General features: G+C 44.5%; 1 long non-coding RNA gene across 3 annotated transcripts in view; it reads left to right on the plus strand.

The window, feature by feature from the left end:
* The window catches only part of LOC138117360 (uncharacterized), a 43,943-nt gene that overhangs the window by 24,819 nt on the left and 607 nt on the right, over nt 1-18,517 (plus strand). For 2 of the 3 annotated variants that reach the window (XR_011154622.1, XR_011154623.1), the window contains exons 4-7: nt 4,747-4,959; nt 8,726-8,814; nt 11,878-11,954; nt 15,884-16,124. This is a non-coding gene — a long non-coding RNA (uncharacterized lncRNA). The remainder of the gene's footprint in view (nt 1-4,746; nt 4,960-8,725; nt 8,815-11,877; nt 11,955-15,883; nt 16,125-18,517) is intronic. The other variant, XR_011154624.1, reaches the window with a different exon arrangement.

Consider the following 18,517-nt stretch of genomic DNA (forward strand, 5'->3'; position numbering starts at 1 on the left):
GAAGAAGATGCCAGGAATGCCCAAAGCGAGCTCATTAAATTTTTCATGTTACTGATGGGCCCTCAGGGGCCCGTTCTTTGTAAGCAGCTGGTGGTTCCCAAAATCAGCTGGAAGACTTGGCTAGGTTTGATTGCTTGGCTTTGAGGATATTTAGATCAGACTGATGCACTTTTGTTGCAATCCAGTGCTTTTGATTTCTCTTGGGTTCTTATTTATTTCCTCTTATTAATTTATGTTTCAAAAATTGTAGCCAGCATCCCTCTGTGCCTGTGGCTGACACAGGCTCTGTGTGTGTCCCTACACTGATGTCTGGGTACAGCTCACCACAAAGACCTCCAGAACCCCAGACTGGTCTGGGTTGGAAGGGACCTTAAGGATCTACCCCCTGCCATGGCAGGGACACCTTCCACTGTCCCAGGCTGCTCCCAGCCCCAATGTCCAGCCTGGCCTTGGGCACTGCCAGGGATCCAGGGGCAGCCCCAGCTGCTCTGGGCACCCTGTGCCAGGGCCTGCCCGCCCTCCCAGGGAACAACTCCTTTATAGAATCCAATCTAAACTTACTGTCTTTCAGTTTAAAGCTATAAAACCATTTTCTTTTTTTTATTTCCTGATGCCATGTTTCAAAGTATAATCTAAAGCAGCAAAGGTTTTTTATTTGCATTTTGAATATTTGTGGGAGTGCTTGTTTTCCCAGAACACAATGTCCCACTGGGAGCAGCACAGGTGTCTCAGAGAAGAACAGAGAAACCCACTTCAAGTGCAGTTAGTCCAAGGAGAAGAGGAAACTGTTGCCTCTGCATAATTCCATTATTCACTATGCTGAGTAATACTTCATTATGAGAGGCTGTCCAGCATCCCTGGGGGTGTAATGGTATTATCAGCTTAAAGGAGCTATAGGAATAATAGCTTACCTTACATTTATAGAATGCTTTCATTTGCAAATGCCTTGCAAACATCAGTTCCTCTTCTCCTGCCATCTGGAATGCAGATAAAGGTTATTGGATCTATAAAGCAGCGGAGGAAGAAAGAGGGAAATGTTGAGCTTTATTTAATATTAAATACAATGTGCACAATCTCAAATCTGCTGTTGTTCCTCAGAGCTATTCATGTCCAAGACCAGGTTTTATGTCACAGTGGAAGGCTGAGATCAATGATGATACAACAGCAGAGTTTCAAAAGTGCCCAGATGTCTGTGCAATCACATGGAATTTCTCCCACCAGTGCACAAACCCCTTTGAAGAAGGGGATGTAACTATTGCCACAATTGTTAAAAATTTATGTATAGCCTTCACATTAGGCACATTTCATTTGGAATTCCAGAGGTAAACTTTGGTTGCACTTAGCAGAGCAGTACTTGCATGTGTAGCTGCAAATTCAGCTTGACCCAGTGTTTGAGTTCCAAAACTCTTGGGCCCCTCTCTCTCTCGGATGTGCTGAGTGATCCCTGGGAAGCTGCTGCTCCGATTCTGTGTCAAAGCTCCTTCCCAAGGAACAAGTCAGGAACTCCTCAGCAGTGCCTTGCATGAAGAAGGAGTGATGTGAAGGGCTCAGGCCTTACACCACCATGTCCTATAATCCTGTCTGGCTGCATTTCCCTGAGCAAACACTCCTCGGGAAGGCTGGGGCTGTGCCAGGTCACAGAGCTCTGGAATTGCAGAGGTCTAATCCATAAAACATCCTAAGTGCTTCCCGAGGGGAGAACAGGACTCAGGCCTGGGGTGTCCAATGGCCAGACACATTTCTGAGCAACTCCCCCAGTGAAGAGAGCAATATTTTAATCAAGTTAAATTTAAGATACTGCAAATTAATACATCAGGATTTTATGAGCTGGCTTCCAGGCACTTGGGAATTTCTGTATTATGAGAGAGACACTTCTGTGATACAGCTATTTATGTGTATGTCTATGTACATAAATGCATTTCTAAATATGTATATGGTGTGCCCTATCACACAGTCCTGCAGTGACAGGACAAAGGGGAATGGCCTGAAGCTGATGGAGACCTAGATTTAGATTTTGCTGTCATTTCTGTCTCGCTGAGAGTTGGTGACTTTTCCTTGTTTAAGCACAAAAGAGGAGGGGCCTGGTTGTTGTCTTGCTTTAGGTTTTGTGTGCACTGAATTGAGTGGTAGCTCAATAAAAACCAGGAATACTTCTGAGCTAGCAGCAGGTGTGTCTTTCAGGGACACCATTACATTTTGCAAGTCTCATTACCCTGGCACTAATTCTGCAATTAGCAGCCATTAGTAAATATTACATATTATTCATATAATCCAGCCCTTCCATGCTGGCAGGAATGTTTTCAGGAAAGCTATTCAGCACCATGGAGGATGCTCAGTTACCCGTGGGCGGAACAGGGACTCGGTGCTGTCACCAGCCCAGTCTCCAGCACCCCTGTGTGCTTTTTCCCCTCTGACCCCAGCACTATTTGCCAGCCCATTTGGAGTATGGCTTGCATGGTTTGGATCCAGCCTTTAGCCAAGGTCAGGCCTGAGGGCCAGCCCAGCTCCCTCAGATCCTGGCCAGCTGCAGGGAAAAACAGATTCCTGGTGGGGCACAAAGCTCAGGGATGCAGAGGGAGCAGCCCAGCACAGCCAGACACAGCTCTTTTAGTGCCTGTGAACACTCGTATCTCACACAGTGTTTGTGCAGCTTTGCAGCATTTTAGCCCACTTTGAGGGTCCCACTCTGTTTCCTTCAGTTGACAGCCAAAGTTTCCAGGAATTCCCTTTGCCAATGCCCTGATAATTTGAATTACCTGAATAATCTGAGCAAGCATTTGTTTTGAAAGCCAATATTTAGATACAGAGCTGCTCGTTTGGATTTTTTTCCCCCTGAGACCTCGGATGGGTTTGTTTGTCCCAGAACTCAGCCCACACCCTTTGTCCTTGTCCTTTGCTGCTGCTAATCCTCAGCCCTGGGACCCTGGAAGCTGGGAATAAACAAACTCAGTAAGTGCAAGCAGTGTTTGCAAGGTGTTTCCTTCTGTATTTACCTTCTGCAGGACATTAAATAAGCCTGCAGTTCTTCACTGTCAGACACCTGTGTGGGATTTAAAGGTGTGAGACTGTGACTGCCTGGAAAATAGAAGGCTCCAGGGAGACCTCGGAGCCCCTTCCAGGAGTTAAAGGGGGCTTGGAAAAAAGAAGGAGAGCAATTTTTTTCACAGGTAGAGAGTGACAGGACAAGGGGGGATGGTTTTAAGCTAAAAGAGGGTGAAAGGGAATGTCAGCAGGTACCAGCATTTGTCCAAAAAAGCGCTTAACTCATGAGAAATAAAGACTGGCAGGAAGGTATTTGGGAGCTCAAATTGAAATCATTATGAGTTAAGAGTGAAATTGTTGCTTGTCAAGATTAATTACTTAATGCAATTCCTAGAAGACTATTACAGATTCCCTTTTCCTAACATTTTCTCTCTCTGATAGTTACACATTAATTTTAATGACCATAATGAGAGTATAATGCAGAAAAATAGTTTTTCCAGTGTGATCTGGAGATGTGATGAATGCTCAAGGTGCTTTTAGTTTTTGTCCATTTCAGGTGAAGTTTACCATGTATGTTTGCTATGAAGGCAGAACTCCTACTTAATTTGCATGTTATTAATTTACCAGTGTTTAATGCACTTTATTCAAACTTCAAAATTTTAATGCAGTTTATTTTTGGAACCTCATTAAGTAGATAATCTTGGCATGGTGTGTTACTTCTGGAACACTTTTCCCAGTGCCTAAATGCCTAATTTCAACACTTTTAAGATTCCTATCCAAAACCACATTTAATTTCTCCAGTTTCAGAAATAAAACCATGTATCCAAGACTTTCTTTTTTTCAGCACTTTGTAAAGTAAACTTTGAATATTTTCTTTAGTTCTTTATGGGTTTTTTTGAGTTGCCTGGTGAGAAGATGCAAATGTGGCACATATAAAAGATCTTCCATTTTAATTTAATTGCTGAACATTTTCACTACAGTGCAGCCATTATCAGTTTGGCTTTTATTGCCTTCTCCAGCAACTTCCACCAGTGAGTCAGCGAGCCCATAACAACAGCAGGAATTATATCCCTGCCTGTCCCCTGGGCGTGCTCCTGGATCTGAGCTCAGCGTGTTCATGGAGCTGATGGAGAGCTTTAAGCACCATAAAAGGGGGTGTTAGAGAAAGGATTTTTTTATATTTTTTATTATTCTTTTAAAGAAAATAGAAAAATTTTTTTAGGTGTTCTGAAAGCGGTAGTGAAGAGTTCACTGTCCCTACAGAATAAAAATGCCTCCAGCTTCACTGAGGGCTCCTGGCTGGGGAAACAGGGGTGAAATGCCTGGATTCTGCATCCAGCTGGGCAGTCCAGGGAATTAAATATCAGATTTAAACATCCCAGAATATCCTGAGTTGGAAGGGACCCACAGGCATCCTCCAATCCCCACTCCTGGCCCTGCACAGGACGCCCCAAGCACTTGCAGCTTAAATCCACTGACATCAGACATGAACAATTGTCTCCATCAGATGTTTGCTGGAAAATAAATGTGCTCAAAAGTAATGAAAAGAAATTTCTTTTTTTTTGGAGCAATACTTGGGCTTGGTCCTGATGGTTCTTTTCCCCTTAAAGCCTGAGCTTTGTTTGTGCCAGTAAGAGAAATTGTGCTGAAACATTGCAGGCAGCTGAGATTGTTCTTCACAAACCAGTGCAGAGAGCCCTGTGTCTCTGTTGTCCTCCTCTTTTTACCAAATTGATTAATTAATATATATTTATTCATTTACAGGCACAGAATAGAGAGTTTAAATCAAGAAATCCCTCCTCTTCCTTGGCTTGGAGTTGGCTGTGTTTATCTTCAGTTTTCAAGGGGAAAAAAAACCCCAACCCGTGGATTTTGTGCCTTTCTAAACCATTCCTTTGTGTGGTGATTTCACACCAGAGCAGATCCTGTTTCTCCAGAGGGGCAGGAGCAGGAATTGCTGGTCTGCAGGAAATTTGGGTGAGTACCCAGTGATACACGGCCCTGTACTGGGCTGGAGTGAGTCTTTTCACAATTTCCTTGGCAAAGTGTTGCAGTTTGGGGGAGTGAGTGATGTCTGGGGGTTATAATATTATATTTGATATTTAGGCCAGGTTGGATGGGGCTTGGAGCAACCTGGTTTAGTGGGAGGTGTCCCTGCCCATGGCAGAGAGCTGGAATTAGATAATCTTTAATGTCCCTTCCAGCCCAAACCATTCTATGATTCTGTTATTCTATAATTTTCCTGTTTGCTGTTCCCACCTGCCCTTGTTAAGGGAGACCAATATAAATCCCAGTGAATTCCAGTAATAATTTGTAGTTTTATGGTGGTTTTATTTTCCTGCCCCGTCCCTGAGCAGTTGCCAAGCTCTTGGCACATCAGTGCAGGCCTTCAGGAGGTGCCCTTGGTGACAAAGGAATGCCCAGTAACTCCTGGTTGGAGCAATGTGGGGTTTTGGTGGTTGCCCAACCTCAAATACACATTCTCTGATCCCATAAGAAAGTCTCTGGTGACTAAAATATTCTTTGGGTTTTGCTTCCTGTGGTGTTGGAATCCCCAGCTGGATTTGGGACAGTTTGGAAGGGGTTATTCCAGACGGGGCTGAGTTCACACACAGTTTTCCCGTGGCTTCAACAGGTTATGGGTGCTCTTAAATCAAACCCCAGTGACTTGCACAGCCTTGCAAGGGTTCTGTAAATTACAGCAGCACTCGGAGGAAACTCTGACTGTGGGCTTTTATACCTGATTTATTGCCCTCCTCAGGAGAGCACAATGAGGACAATGACTTTCACATGCTGAGTCAAACAAGAAACAGCCCAAACTTTGAATTGTTTTGCTCTTTGGCTACTCCAGAAAATCACAGCACATATTATGGGCCTGTCTGGGGTTCATATCTCTTACCTGATAGATGTTACCTGGTGAGAAGTGATGTTCTGATTCAATAATGACTGGAAATTCTGGGCTGAGCCCACTCTGAGCCCCTGCTCTCTGCAGGGTTGTGTTTTGATTTGCTTTTTTAAGCTGAAGCTGCTCCCACTTGTGATGTCCTCTCCTGGCTCCAGCAGCATCCCTCGTCCCCAGGTGCTTCCCCTGACCTTCCAAATATTTTATGGAATATAAAATACATTTCTGTAATGTAGAGCTATTTTAGAAGGTTTATTAACATTTTATATAGTGTACAATGTATGAAAGCAATGGTCCAATTATTTATGTGACAAGATGACCCTGAAAATGTTCCTATCTGTGCTGTTTTAACAAGGCACAAAAAAATACCACAACCCTGGGCTGCTAATGCCTCTCTGGGTAACAGCCCTCAGTTACAGCCATGCTGCAGTTTCATTTAACATCTGTACTACATCTATTTTGTTAAGGTTTTAAGAAATATTCTTAGTGCAATTAAATAGCAACATTAAATCACAGGGACATTTTTTTTTACACCCTCTCCCAGTGAGAAGTGCAGTAACACAGCAGAGAATGACAGGGACATGCTGCTGCTAACACTCCATGTATAACACCTCTGACAAGTGTATTTATCCAGGGGAATGAGGACATTCAGGATCAGGGTCATTTGGAGCATGTGTGGCTCAAATTGGTGGAGTTCCCATCCCTGGGGGTGGCAAAGAAGGGACTGGAGGTGGCACCCAGTGCTCTGGGCTGGTGACAAGGTGGGAACTTGATGGTCTTGGAGGTCTTTCCAACCTCAATGATTCTGGGATTGTATTCAGGGCATTTTCACTAGAAAAGGTATCAGGTGATATCAAAGGTCAGCTTTTTGGCCTGCTGCTCACATTATGTTGCAAAAATATCACTATTGTTTTTTTAAAAAAGCCTTTTTTCCAGCATCTTCAGCAATTTGGAAGTTGTGTTATAACATTTTTCCTCAGGCAGTAATGGGTATGTTTGTTTATTTCATGCACAGTTGGATAAGTACCTTCCACCTGGCCAGAGGAGATAAATGCAGGCGTTTTTGTCTGAAAGTCTGAACATATTAACCATGAGAAACACCACATGGAAAACTGAGGAAATCATTTTAAGTTTGTCCTTATAAATGCAGAAGACTGTGAAGGTGCATTTGTTTGACAGTGAGGAGATGAATAAATAAATGAAATGTAGTGGGTACTGATGGTGGACAATGAAATGATTTTGAAATGCTCTGAAAGGGATTCCTTTAAGCTCCAGCTTTAAAAATAAAGTGAGGAAAACTTGATTTTTTAATATATTGTGGAGTAAAAAAAAAAGAAAGAAGCAATAGCTATTAAATGCTGGCAGATAGCTGGTGGGCTTGTGTTCAGGAATCAATCTGGATATCTCAGACAAAAATGAGCTCTGAAGTTATTCTCGTTAATGGATATTGGCAAAATCTGCAGCAGTTTTATATCACTGATAAAGGCAAAGTAAATGAAACACCTACAGCTCAATTAGCTATGAAAGGGTCTCCTGCACTGGCAGGAGGAACTGGCTCTGAAGAAAGTGATTGCAAAGTTACTGATTGGCCTCTTGCCTTTGGTTTTCGGCATTGTCCCACTGGGCAGAGGGACCTCGCAGAGCTTCTGCTCCATCTGGGAAGGGCCTGGACCTGAAGTGAGGGAGAAGGCAGGGAAGTAAGAGAGACTTGCTGCTGTCTGCTGCCCTCAGGGGAGGAGATTGGCATTTCTCTATCTGTGAGAAAGGAGGAAACACTCCCAGAATGGTTGGGGTTGGAAGGGACCTTAAAGCCCATCCAGTGCCACCCCTGCCATGGGCAGGGACACCTCCCACTGTCCCAGGCTGCTCCAAGCCCCAATGTCCAGCCTGGCCTTGGGCACTGCCAGGGATCCAGGGGCAGCCCCAGCTGCTCTGGGCACCCTGTGCCAGGGCCTGCCCACCCTCACAATCCCTTCCCAGTATCCCATCTAACCCTGCCCTCTGGCACTGGGAAGCCATTCTCAGGAAATCTGAGGATGGGGCTGACAAATGTGGGAGATGGGAACAGTTTTCCCTGCTCACTCCTGGCCTCCCTGTGGTCTGAGAAACATCTCTCAGAAACAGGAGGGCAGCACTAATAAATTATCCCCACATCTGGAAGGGGCTCTGCACCAATCCTAAGGCCATTTTAATCTCGTGGGCGGGAAGCCTTTCCGGGCTCTGAGCAGCACCAGGGGATGCTCATCCCTGCCTGCAGCCCTGGCAAGAAGGTGAAGCAGGAATAACAGCCCGGCTGCTGGTGTAGCACTGAGCTCTGGCCTTCCCTGGCTGAGCCGTGTTCCTTTAGCGCTGCCTGGTGCCAGGCACCGAGGAGAAAGCAAAGAGCACCGCTCCACTTCCTACAAAACCTCATTTTGTGCACTGCTAATTGGCCTCATCCTGGATTTACTCTACTGCCATTAGTCAGCCTGCCTAGGAAAGAGGAAAATCAAAGTCCATCTCACCATTTTGGGGCTGTACTAAGCAGTGGAATTAACTGTGAACAGGAGTTTTAGTGTCTGATCCAAATCACTTTTAAAATTTAATGAGCTCGCAGCTGTCCCACCCATGTGCTTGAGCCACTTGTCCCTTCCAAAAGTTATTTTTGTCCTCAGAGTCTGGTCAGGGAACAGCTGCAGGAGTGGTATCTCTGCACTGAAATACCTGACAGCTGGAATTTTAGCAATATTTAACTGAGGATATTGGGGAGACTGACCCACACTTCTGAAGGTTTCAGTGTTTAATAAAGAACTACTGAATTTAGGATTGCACAGTGATTTTTTTTTTTCCCCCCCTCTGGAGGTTGTTGTGAAAATCTGATCCTGAAGTAATTTGAGTGGTTGTTGTAAACACCATAATTCCATGTATGATGGTTAATGTGAGTATCTGAGGTAAGTCCATAATTCTGGTTATTATGGGAAAGTAGTGCAGGTAAGAAGTATTTAAATGAGGCAAGTAGAAGGACAAATGCTAAATTTAATCAGTTAGAAAAAAGTAAAGACATGAAAGGGAGTTAATATGAAGTCCTGGCTGGTCTAAATGCAGTAAATCTTATTCTGAGGAGAAAAGCTGATTCTCTGAATGAGGGGCATGAACTAAGGCAGCTGAGTAAGAGCTAAATAAGAACCCATTTTCCTGCTTATAATTTGAGTAAATTCTGCAGTGTTTTCTTCATGTGGGAACACGGGAACATCTCTGGGTGCCTGACACACACACACACAAAATTCACAGCAATATTTGTGGCAGCAAATGAGGATTTCTGTGAGACACACTGCGTATGAAGCTAAAATGGATTTTTCTGTGGTGATCCAAGGCACTACTCTGGTGTTAGAATAATAAAAGGACACTCCTGTGAGTTGCCAATTAGTTTAAATTTACCTAAGGGGAGAAAATGAGAAGTTACAATGTTATGGGAAGGGATTTTCCCTCGCTGTTCCTGTGCAGTAATGTGCAAATGGCAGCTGGCCCTGGGGACAGGACACAGAACCTCTCAGCAGGCACCGGGAAGGTTTGGCAGCTGTAAGAGCTGAACCTTGGGTGATTTGGAGCACTCTGCAAGTTTAAGTTTAACACAATTTTGGAGAAGTGTCACGTTGGCTGTGAGTTTGTGACCTTCACCTGCAGGTTTTGCCTCCACTTCAAACCAAATGCTCTGATTTCTGTGGCTCTACAATAAATCAGGACAAATGCAGTCAGACCATATCACAGCTGTTTAGAGACCTGATAATTCTATAATATTATCTGGTTGCACGTAAGAATAGAATATTTGGAATGTAGTGTTTTGACACTGGAATCTGTTACATTTCTCTTGTAAATTATCATCCACCTGGCTGCTTTACAAAGCAGTAATTTCGTTATTACTGGATTATTGATGATATTCTTCCCTTCATTTTAACCATGACATTGACCATAAAGAAAAGCCCAAATCAATTATTTGAAATGACTCTGAAATACTTACAGTGCATTTGTTAGCATGTTTCTGAGACCCTTTTTGTGGGCTTGAATGAGATGTCCTAACCACTAATAAAGTGTGTTTTCCCAGAAGATATCACAGCAAAAAAAGCAGCTTGGTGTGGTAAAAATATCATCTCTGGTGGAACACTGGGAAGCTTAACGTGTTTAAAAGTGTGCAGCAATTTAAAATCAAGTTACAAGTTAATCAGGTAACATCAGCTTTGCCTCATTTCAGTCCTGGAACAAGCACTAAATTGGGGATTTGAAACAAATGCGAGCACACGTCTGCAGCAGGTAATGTCCAACCTGGACATGTGTTCTTTGGCTCCATAAAACTTTCATAATTTCCACCTGGATGTTGTTTTTATTGGAGCTCTCCCAGTTTCAGTTTGCTGGCTCCATAAGGGGGGGCTGATTGATTTTTATGCTAATCCTAGGTGAAAAGCAGCTGTTGTAGCCACGGCTTGCACTCAGCTAATCCGGCTCATCAGGGCTGTAAACAGCCAGATAAAGCAGGGCTGCTGAGAGGGGATTTCAGTCTGTAAGGTGCTTATATCCCTGGATCTGGGGGCTTTCCCTGGTGTTCACCTTAGCAGGGATTTGCACCACTGTGGCCGGGCTGGGATGGGGCGCTGCTCAAATGTCCCGGTGCTGATGAAGGATGGAGAGAAAGGATGGAAGGGCTTTCCCAGCCCAGCTCTTGCAAAGGAGGAGAATTCCAGTGGGATGGGAGGGAAGCACCCTGTTCTTTGTGTTCCCTGGCTGGCATTGCTGCTGGATTCCTGCTTTTTTTTGGGCGTGTCCCTCCTGGCCTTCTTTCCCCAGCCAGAGCAGAGCCATGCCATAACGAGGGAGGGATTTACAGCCCGCTCTAAATTTGATTTGATGCCACAAACATTGTATAAAGAGGAGCTTGTTCTTTTATTAAATACTCCCAGCCTGAGGGCACAGTTTATACAACATCATTACACCTGGTAGGAATGAGTCAGTCCTGTTCCCTTTCAAGTGATGGATGGCAGGGGGGGTGTGTATCCAGGAGAAAAGGGTTGTGCTGTTCATTCATCCACCAGCTAATGAGTACTAGTGGATTTTTTATATAGATGTATAAATAAATACATAATTTGGTGATATGCTGATTAACCTGGTCTAGTGGAACATTCCCTGAGTGTGGAATGGTGTTGGAACTAAATGGTCTTTAAGGTGCCTTCCAATCCAGTCCTTCCTATGATTCCATGATTTTCTCTGTGCCAGACTCATGGATGTATCCCCACACCCCCTCCTCTCCCCTCCGCTTAATTACCTCTGCATTCACTCACCACCTCTAAACTGCCACACACAACACTGAACGCAGAATTAACTTCCTTTAGTGCCTATAACAGAATTAAACCCCAGCTTAAGCAGGGCAGACTTCAGTTATTAATCCTCCCATGAGCAACTATAATTATTTTTGCCAGCACTAATTTCATTTGCATATGTATTGTTAAGTTGCAGATCACAGGGAAGCAAGAGGGGCTTTGGGTGCTTTGCTGAATGGAGCAGCTCTGTCAAAGCACAGAAGCTGGGGGGAATAAAGTGCTGATTTAAAGGAGGGGAAAAGCAGCAATGCACTGACATAAAAAGGTAGATTAACAGCTCTGAGTGTTTCTGATCTCTCTGTTTGTGAGAGGATTCCTGGGAGAGGTTGTTGTCCTACATCTGTCAGGAGTGACTGAGTTTGACAGTGAAGGTGACAGGGTGGTGGGGCTGAACAAACACTGCTCAGTGTCTGCCTTCAAACCAGCAAAAAGAATCACTAAACACTTCAGTTGCAGGTGGAAAATCAGTTTTATTGGGCTTGGCCTCACATCGTGTGTGCCCAGAGTTTTGAGGTGATACAAACACCTGGTTGTTGGCCAAAGGACTGGAGCAAAATTTCATTTGGGCCAGTGGATGTGCCACAGTTTTTTCCTTCACAAATTTTGAGGAAACTTCAATCTGTGTCACTTTGCTTTGTTTTGCAGGTTGTTGTGGCCTTGGCTGTCAGAGCGTGGGGGTTTGTTGGTGATAATTCCTGTTCCAAGCCGAAAAAAGCGCTCACGTAAGTCAGCTCAGATGGTTCTTCCTCTCCCTCCTTTTTCACAACTTATTTTTGGGTGCTAAAGTTGTCACTACCAGTTGGATGGGACAACACAGGCTTTGCATTTTCCTTGTGCTGTGGTAGGAGAAGCGATTTCCATACTTTTTGCTGGGATTTGCCTGGAAAATTATTCTGTGACAGCTGATGAAGGAAGGGTTTGGAAAGGACATGGGTTGGCTGATGTGTGTCCACCCTTGCCCCTGTGGGCTGTACAGCAAATAACCAGGTCCTCCTTTTCCCTGGAGCCCTGAGATTCATGGCTGTCTCTACAGTTCTTGCTGATAGTTATTTCTGGCAAACCATCTCAGCACCGAGCTCAGTCTTCTGTGCTCAGGGGTGACCTCAAGGATCAAAAATGTGAGAAAAGAAGCTGCAAATGCAACAGTGCTCACTCACCAAACCTCTGCAGGGCACCCAGTGAGCACTGTGACACTGAGACACTGTAAAAATATTATAAAAATAGGCATGTTAATAAGGGAGAAGTTGCCAAGAACTTGGGAGGAGAAGTGGGGAGCAGCAGTATCTCAAAGCCACAGCTGGGAGTTGCACAAAGCTTTTTTCTTGCTCAACAGGCAGAGTGAAATAAATTTATTTTATTAATGGAAATCTCTTTTTCCAATAAGAGAGCTCAGAAGGCAGAGGGCAAGAAAAGGGAACGGTCAACTTAAGTTCTTAATGCATAGCATTTTAAACTCCTTCCTTTTTACAAATGTTTAATTCATCACTAAATGTTCCTCTATTTAGTGGTGCTGAAATGGAGTCAGAAGTAAGAAATCCTCAAAGAGCTTGGTCCATGCAGTCATAAATGTTCCACATGATTTGTGTTTAAATCTTCAGTGCTGGACAACTTTGGACATTTAATATTGAACTCTTGATTTTCCAGGTTGTTTCCTAAACTGCACATTATTTTTAAGAATTATCAGGTGGAGATAATTTCCACAGGGGTGGGAAAGGCCCTCTTGTCCTGGGAAGAAAAATGTTACCTAAGGACCAGAAAACAGTTGTTGGAGGTGCTGGTCTCATGAGCATGGGAACAGATTTAATGGGTCAGATGAAGTCATGGAATTGTTAGGGTTGGAAAAGCCCTCCAAGGCCATTGAGTCCAGGTGTTATCCCAGCACTGCTGTGGAAGTTGTGGCCCTGCCTGGCCCAGCAGCCAGCAGGAGTCATCCTGGGAAATGGGGAAGCTTCCAGCAGTGCTTCCAAGTGTCCTCTGGCAGCCTCCAGCCAGCTGGTTCTGAATTTCTGTGGACTGAGGGTTTCAGGCTCTTTATTTCCTCAGAGCACTTCCCTGCCGAGGTGAGCAGCCCAGCCCAGCCTGCTGGGAGCAGGAGGGGAAGGATGGCCACTAAATCTGTTGGATTGTGAGCAGGCCCAGGAGGTGTCATGGGGACACAGAGTGTGTGAGCAACTGCAGCTCCAGCAGAATCGGCTCCAGCGCTCCCGAGGTGTGCCACCTGAGGATGGCATCTGTCAGGGCTGGAAGGGATTGAGGAGCAGGAACGGGCACTGGCTCTGCTCCCTCACATCCCAAATTAGCTGTGCTCTGCACTGCACAACTTCCCTGCTCTTTTTTTTATCCAGTGGCCTCATCTCCTCCAGCACTAACTCTGTGAGGAGGGAAATAAATGGGGCAGGAACTGACTCAGGTGCACCAGGACAACTTTAATACTTCTGAGTGTTTTTATACCTTTCTGTGCCAACAAGAAAGAATATCAATGAAAGCTATGACTTGCAGGTGCCTGGAAGTGGCTTTGACATAGATATTCCAGAGTAAACACAGCTGGGATGTTGGCAATACAGAAATCTGTCCTAGCTGGGAACAGATGTGGTGCTACAGGCACCTTGTAGAGAGAATCAGGTGTAGGTGGCACAAGGTGAGACCCCACTACAAATACAGGGGGCAGAGAGATTTGTCACATTCAGGGCAGCTGAGCTGAACTCACATGTGTTTTGTGCCTAAAAAACAGCTCCATTTTTTGCTCAGACTATTCTATCCATCTCCACAGTGGGAGAACAACAAGGGGAGGAGCAGCCCTTGGGAAGGTCCCTGTCCACTACTAGAGAAGGTTTGTGTGGCTTGCAATGAAGGGAAAAAACATCGTGGATGCCCTGGTCCAGGCATATGTGAGATCCCTGGAGATCTGGGGCCATTCCCCATGAAATGTTCCCTCTCTGAGGACCTGTAGCATTCCCGGCCCAGCTCCTTTCTCTCTCAGCCCATCCTGCACATTTTCCAATGGCCTCTTTCTTTCAGTCCTTGTTCCCACTTGGATTTATCCCCAGCTCTGTGGGCAGCAGCTCAGTACAAATATGCAACAATTCCTCCTTTTACCTGCTCTGCTTGGATGGGGAGTGTGAGTGTGAACCCAGCAAGGATGGGAGCTGTTCCTAAATAACCCAATCTCCTGGCTTGCAGCTGTTTGAAGTGACAGACTTGGTATTCGTGTCACTGTGGGGTGGGTAACGCTCGGAGTGCTTTGGTTCAGCTCTGACAAGACAAATCTGAACATCATTTTTCACTGGACGTTTTCTGCACAAATCATCTTCTGTGAATTCCCTGCATGCTCTGGGATGACAAGAACGCTGTCACGATCCCCAGGATGTGTTCTGGAACAAAATTCTTCCACAAATCTCAAACATGACATGACAGAATACAATAGTGGTGATTTCAAACCTCTGTTACCAGCTGCTGCTCTCATGAGGCTGATGGAACAAGAACCCTTCAGGTAGAAGTTCTTCCTGGAAAGGGCTGTCAGGCATGGGAAAGAGCTGCCCAGTCCCCATCCCTGGAGGTGCCCAAGGAAGGCCTGGATGTGGCACTCAGTGCTCTGGGCTGGGGACAGGGTGGGCATCAGTCAAAGTCTGGACTTGATGGCCTTGAAGGGCTTTTCCAGCCATAATTCCATTAGATATTTGAGTTTATGTGTCACTCCAGTTCTGCCACACTGGGTCTAAGTTTATCCAGTTAATTTGCTCAAAGCAAAATGTTCAATGTCTGGAGAGGTCCTGTTATTTAATTGAACACCTCCCTTCTATATTGCTGCTCGTAAAGTGAATTTAACATTAAAGCAAGGACCACCTTCTTTTTATCCCAAGAGCTCTCCGTGGTTTCTAGAGCTTCTGAGTCTGCAGTCTCCTGTCACTGTGGAACCAATTAAAACACAATTAACCCATTTGTCTCAGGGGTTCAAACAAAGACCTGGTGTGGGCCCTGAATGTTGGGGTGGAAGCAGCTGGTGATGTGAAGGGAAAAGGGGAGAGGAGGGTTGGGCAAGGGGAAACAATGACAATAATATTGTGCAGTAAGATGTTAATGAATTTCAGGTGATGTTTACCATGTTTGCCATGACTGGGTTTGGCTCTGGGATGGGTTTCCATCTTCCAAGAAAACAGCCAACAATTCTGCTGGCCCATCCCTCATGGATGATTGACTGTAAAACGGATGTCCCAGCTTTAATACCCCAGAGCTGCATGTTAAGTGGAGGATTGTTCTCAGGCTGAGGAATTAATAGCAAAGTTTCCCTGGCAGAAAGAGCCAGGCATTCATCCCACAGCAATTGTTCCCAGAACTGGCAAATACAAATTAAGGCACTTTGCTGCTGCATTTGTTTTTTCTGTGGAGGTCTTTATTTATGACATTTGCTGTTTAGGTTTGAAATCTCAGCCCTATATAGAGTTACACACAAATTACACAGGAAAGCAAAATGTGACTGGAGACAAGAATAAACATTACCACCAAGAGAAATGATTGTTTTCAGAAATACATCCAACCCTACCCTTTTTTCTTGTATAAAACCTGATTTTTACTCCTCAGGACCTTTGTCAGACTAAGTAAAATTATGTTCTGCATTAACTCTTTTATGCTGAGGTTTTTTCCTGTTCTTAAGGGAGGGAAGAGGCTGCACCCTGAACATCTCCAGAGAGCCACACGCGTCGAGGGCCAGCGCTGGCGTGTGGAGCACCATCCCCGCTGTCTGAAGAGGGCACAGGGAGACTCTCACCCTTAATAAAGGGTTCTTTGGAAACCTCTCCAACACAGCTGAAGCCCAAAAATTACTTAAAGTGCTCCAAAACTCCACTTAAGGGGCCATAACTCAGCTGAGACTGAGAGCTCCTGGTTTCTCCATAGTAAGTGGGAGTTGTTCGATCCCACCACTTTTAATGACTTCAGAGTAAAAGGAAAGTTACTTTAAAGTAAGAAAAACATTTTCCCCAGTGGGAAGCTTCCTGGCAAGGTCTAATTCATGGTTTGAATGAGCTCTCTAGACCAGAGCTCGTTGAGGTGTCTGCTGGGTGAGGGTAGAGGGGAACAGCTTTGAACTGGAAATAGCTGAACTTTGGTATCAAATCTGTATTTGCTGTTGCCTTCTGTTGAACTTCAGTGTGTGCCAGGCTTGGAGGGACACTGGAAATAGAAACACACATCTGAAACCAGCAACTATTAAAGGTAACAATGCATTAAAATAATAACAGGTAAACATTGTGCAGGAGGAGGAGATCTCTGCACCAGGGACTGAATTGCTTCTGATGAGGTTAAAACTGAACAAGTGACAGGAGCTAAACATTGTCATTCCTTGTTCTTCAGTGACAGAGGCATTTGTTTAATTTTGGACCTGAAGTAACAATTAAGTAAGCTTTTCTAGTTTTTGCAGGAGTCAGTTTTTCAAGTCATTTTAATTAATGTTTATTTGTCTAAAAGTGCCAAAGCCTGGCAAGGAACTGGCCATGCTAAACCACCTTTCTTATTTCCTTAACTCGAGGTGTAGAGGCAGCAGAGAGAACCTGTCTGCCCTGGTTAGGCTGATCTAACACCAGGAATCTGAATTTAGCTGACACACAGAAGACACCCACACCCAGCTCTTCCCTTCCCCACAGTGCTTTTTTCCATCTGTTTCTGAGGAGAGGAAAAGCAAATCAGGTGCTGGGTTGGTTTTGTTGCTGTTTTGTTTGGGAGAGAGCAGGCTCTGCTTCCTCCAGGTGCAACATTCATTTGCCAAAGCAGACAAAATTTATATTCTTTTTCAACATTTAGAATTTAATATGGGGTTAGAGGCAGAATTTCATCCCTGTAGTGCTGTAGTTGTGGGAGCAGGAGCTGCACAGGGGTTTCAGCATCCCCTGCTGGAAATTCTTTATGAATATCCAGGTTCAGGTACATGTGTGGTACATTGGCCACATCTGGACACGTCACCTCCACCTGCACAGGCCTGAGGAGCATCAGTTGGTCATGGGTTTAGCAGAAACACAAAACAGCCCAAAATAAAGGGATTTCCAGGAGCCAGGGTGGCCCTGCAGCACCCAGCTCCCCCTGTCCCCTGCACAACCTCACCGTGAGACTTGGGAGAGCAAATACGAGGAGAGGCTTGTGAATATCTCAAATTCCTCTCTGCTGATCCCCAAATTTCCAGTTCTGGTTATGCAGCACAGGGAAAATCCCAGCCTTTATGCAGCACTGAAGAAAATAAGCAAACCTTTATATTCCTAAACTGTTAAAGTAAGAGCTGGAAATCCTGGATGTGCTCCATACACTCAGAAAATCCAGGGTTCCATTTTTGTATTTTTCTGATTGGTGCTGCACTTTCAGATGCTCTCATTTCACACGTGGAAATTGGTGATGAGCAGATTAAGGGATTTCCTACCACCTGTGGAGTTACTAGAAAGAGCAGGTGCTAGTAATGCTGGAAATAGAATTCTAGCTTGGAATTTAGACTTCTTTTATTTGCACACTTCTGAGAAATGAAACATATGTGACTCCTAATGATCTAAGTTATTAGAGAGAAAAAGAAAGCTTTAAGGGATCTGGCCCCAAGACTGTGTCCTATTAATTGTAAATGTAAAATAATTTCTCTGATGACAATGGAAAACTGCACAGTAATTACAGTGGCCCAAGAGAAGAAATTACTGTGGAGTCTCAAGTTATGAAACAGCTCCAACCTTTTTTAATATCACAGAAATGCTCAGACTTCATGCAAGAAAAGCAAAATACCCCAAGGTAGTCTAATTTAATCTCCCAGCAAACAGAAATCTTTTTTTCTCTATATGCAAATCCATTTTTATTGCAGCAAAGAGCAATGTGTACTTTGTTTTTTTTCTTTTAGCTCATTGGAAACACAGCTGATGTAATTGGACAATTGATGTAATTGCAAACGCAATTGCAGTAATTGCACATGCAAATAAGGGATTATTCTCAGGGCTATAAAACTTCTGGGAGCAGGTACAATGTACTCCTGCATTGCTTGGCACATAATTGTATGGGTATTTTGCACCAAGGTTTTTATGCAGCTCCTGCCTCCTTATTTATTTGGGAACAGCTCCGTTCCCTAAATATGAAATATCCTTTACACAGCAAGCAATAAAAATAATGGGTTCCCCATAATACTCAGGGCTGGGAATGCATTATTTCTAAACTGTGGTGCCTTTTACTTTATGGAGAGTGAAATAAACACTTACGGGAGATAAAACCTCATTTAAGCTCCACAGCCACCGGGACCATCGGGAATGTTTGCTGGTCCCGATGGCAG

The sequence above is a fragment of the Aphelocoma coerulescens genome, chromosome 12, assembly GCF_041296385.1.
Source record: "Aphelocoma coerulescens isolate FSJ_1873_10779 chromosome 12, UR_Acoe_1.0, whole genome shotgun sequence".
In the NCBI taxonomy this organism is placed as follows: domain Eukaryota; kingdom Metazoa; phylum Chordata; class Aves; order Passeriformes; family Corvidae; genus Aphelocoma; species Aphelocoma coerulescens.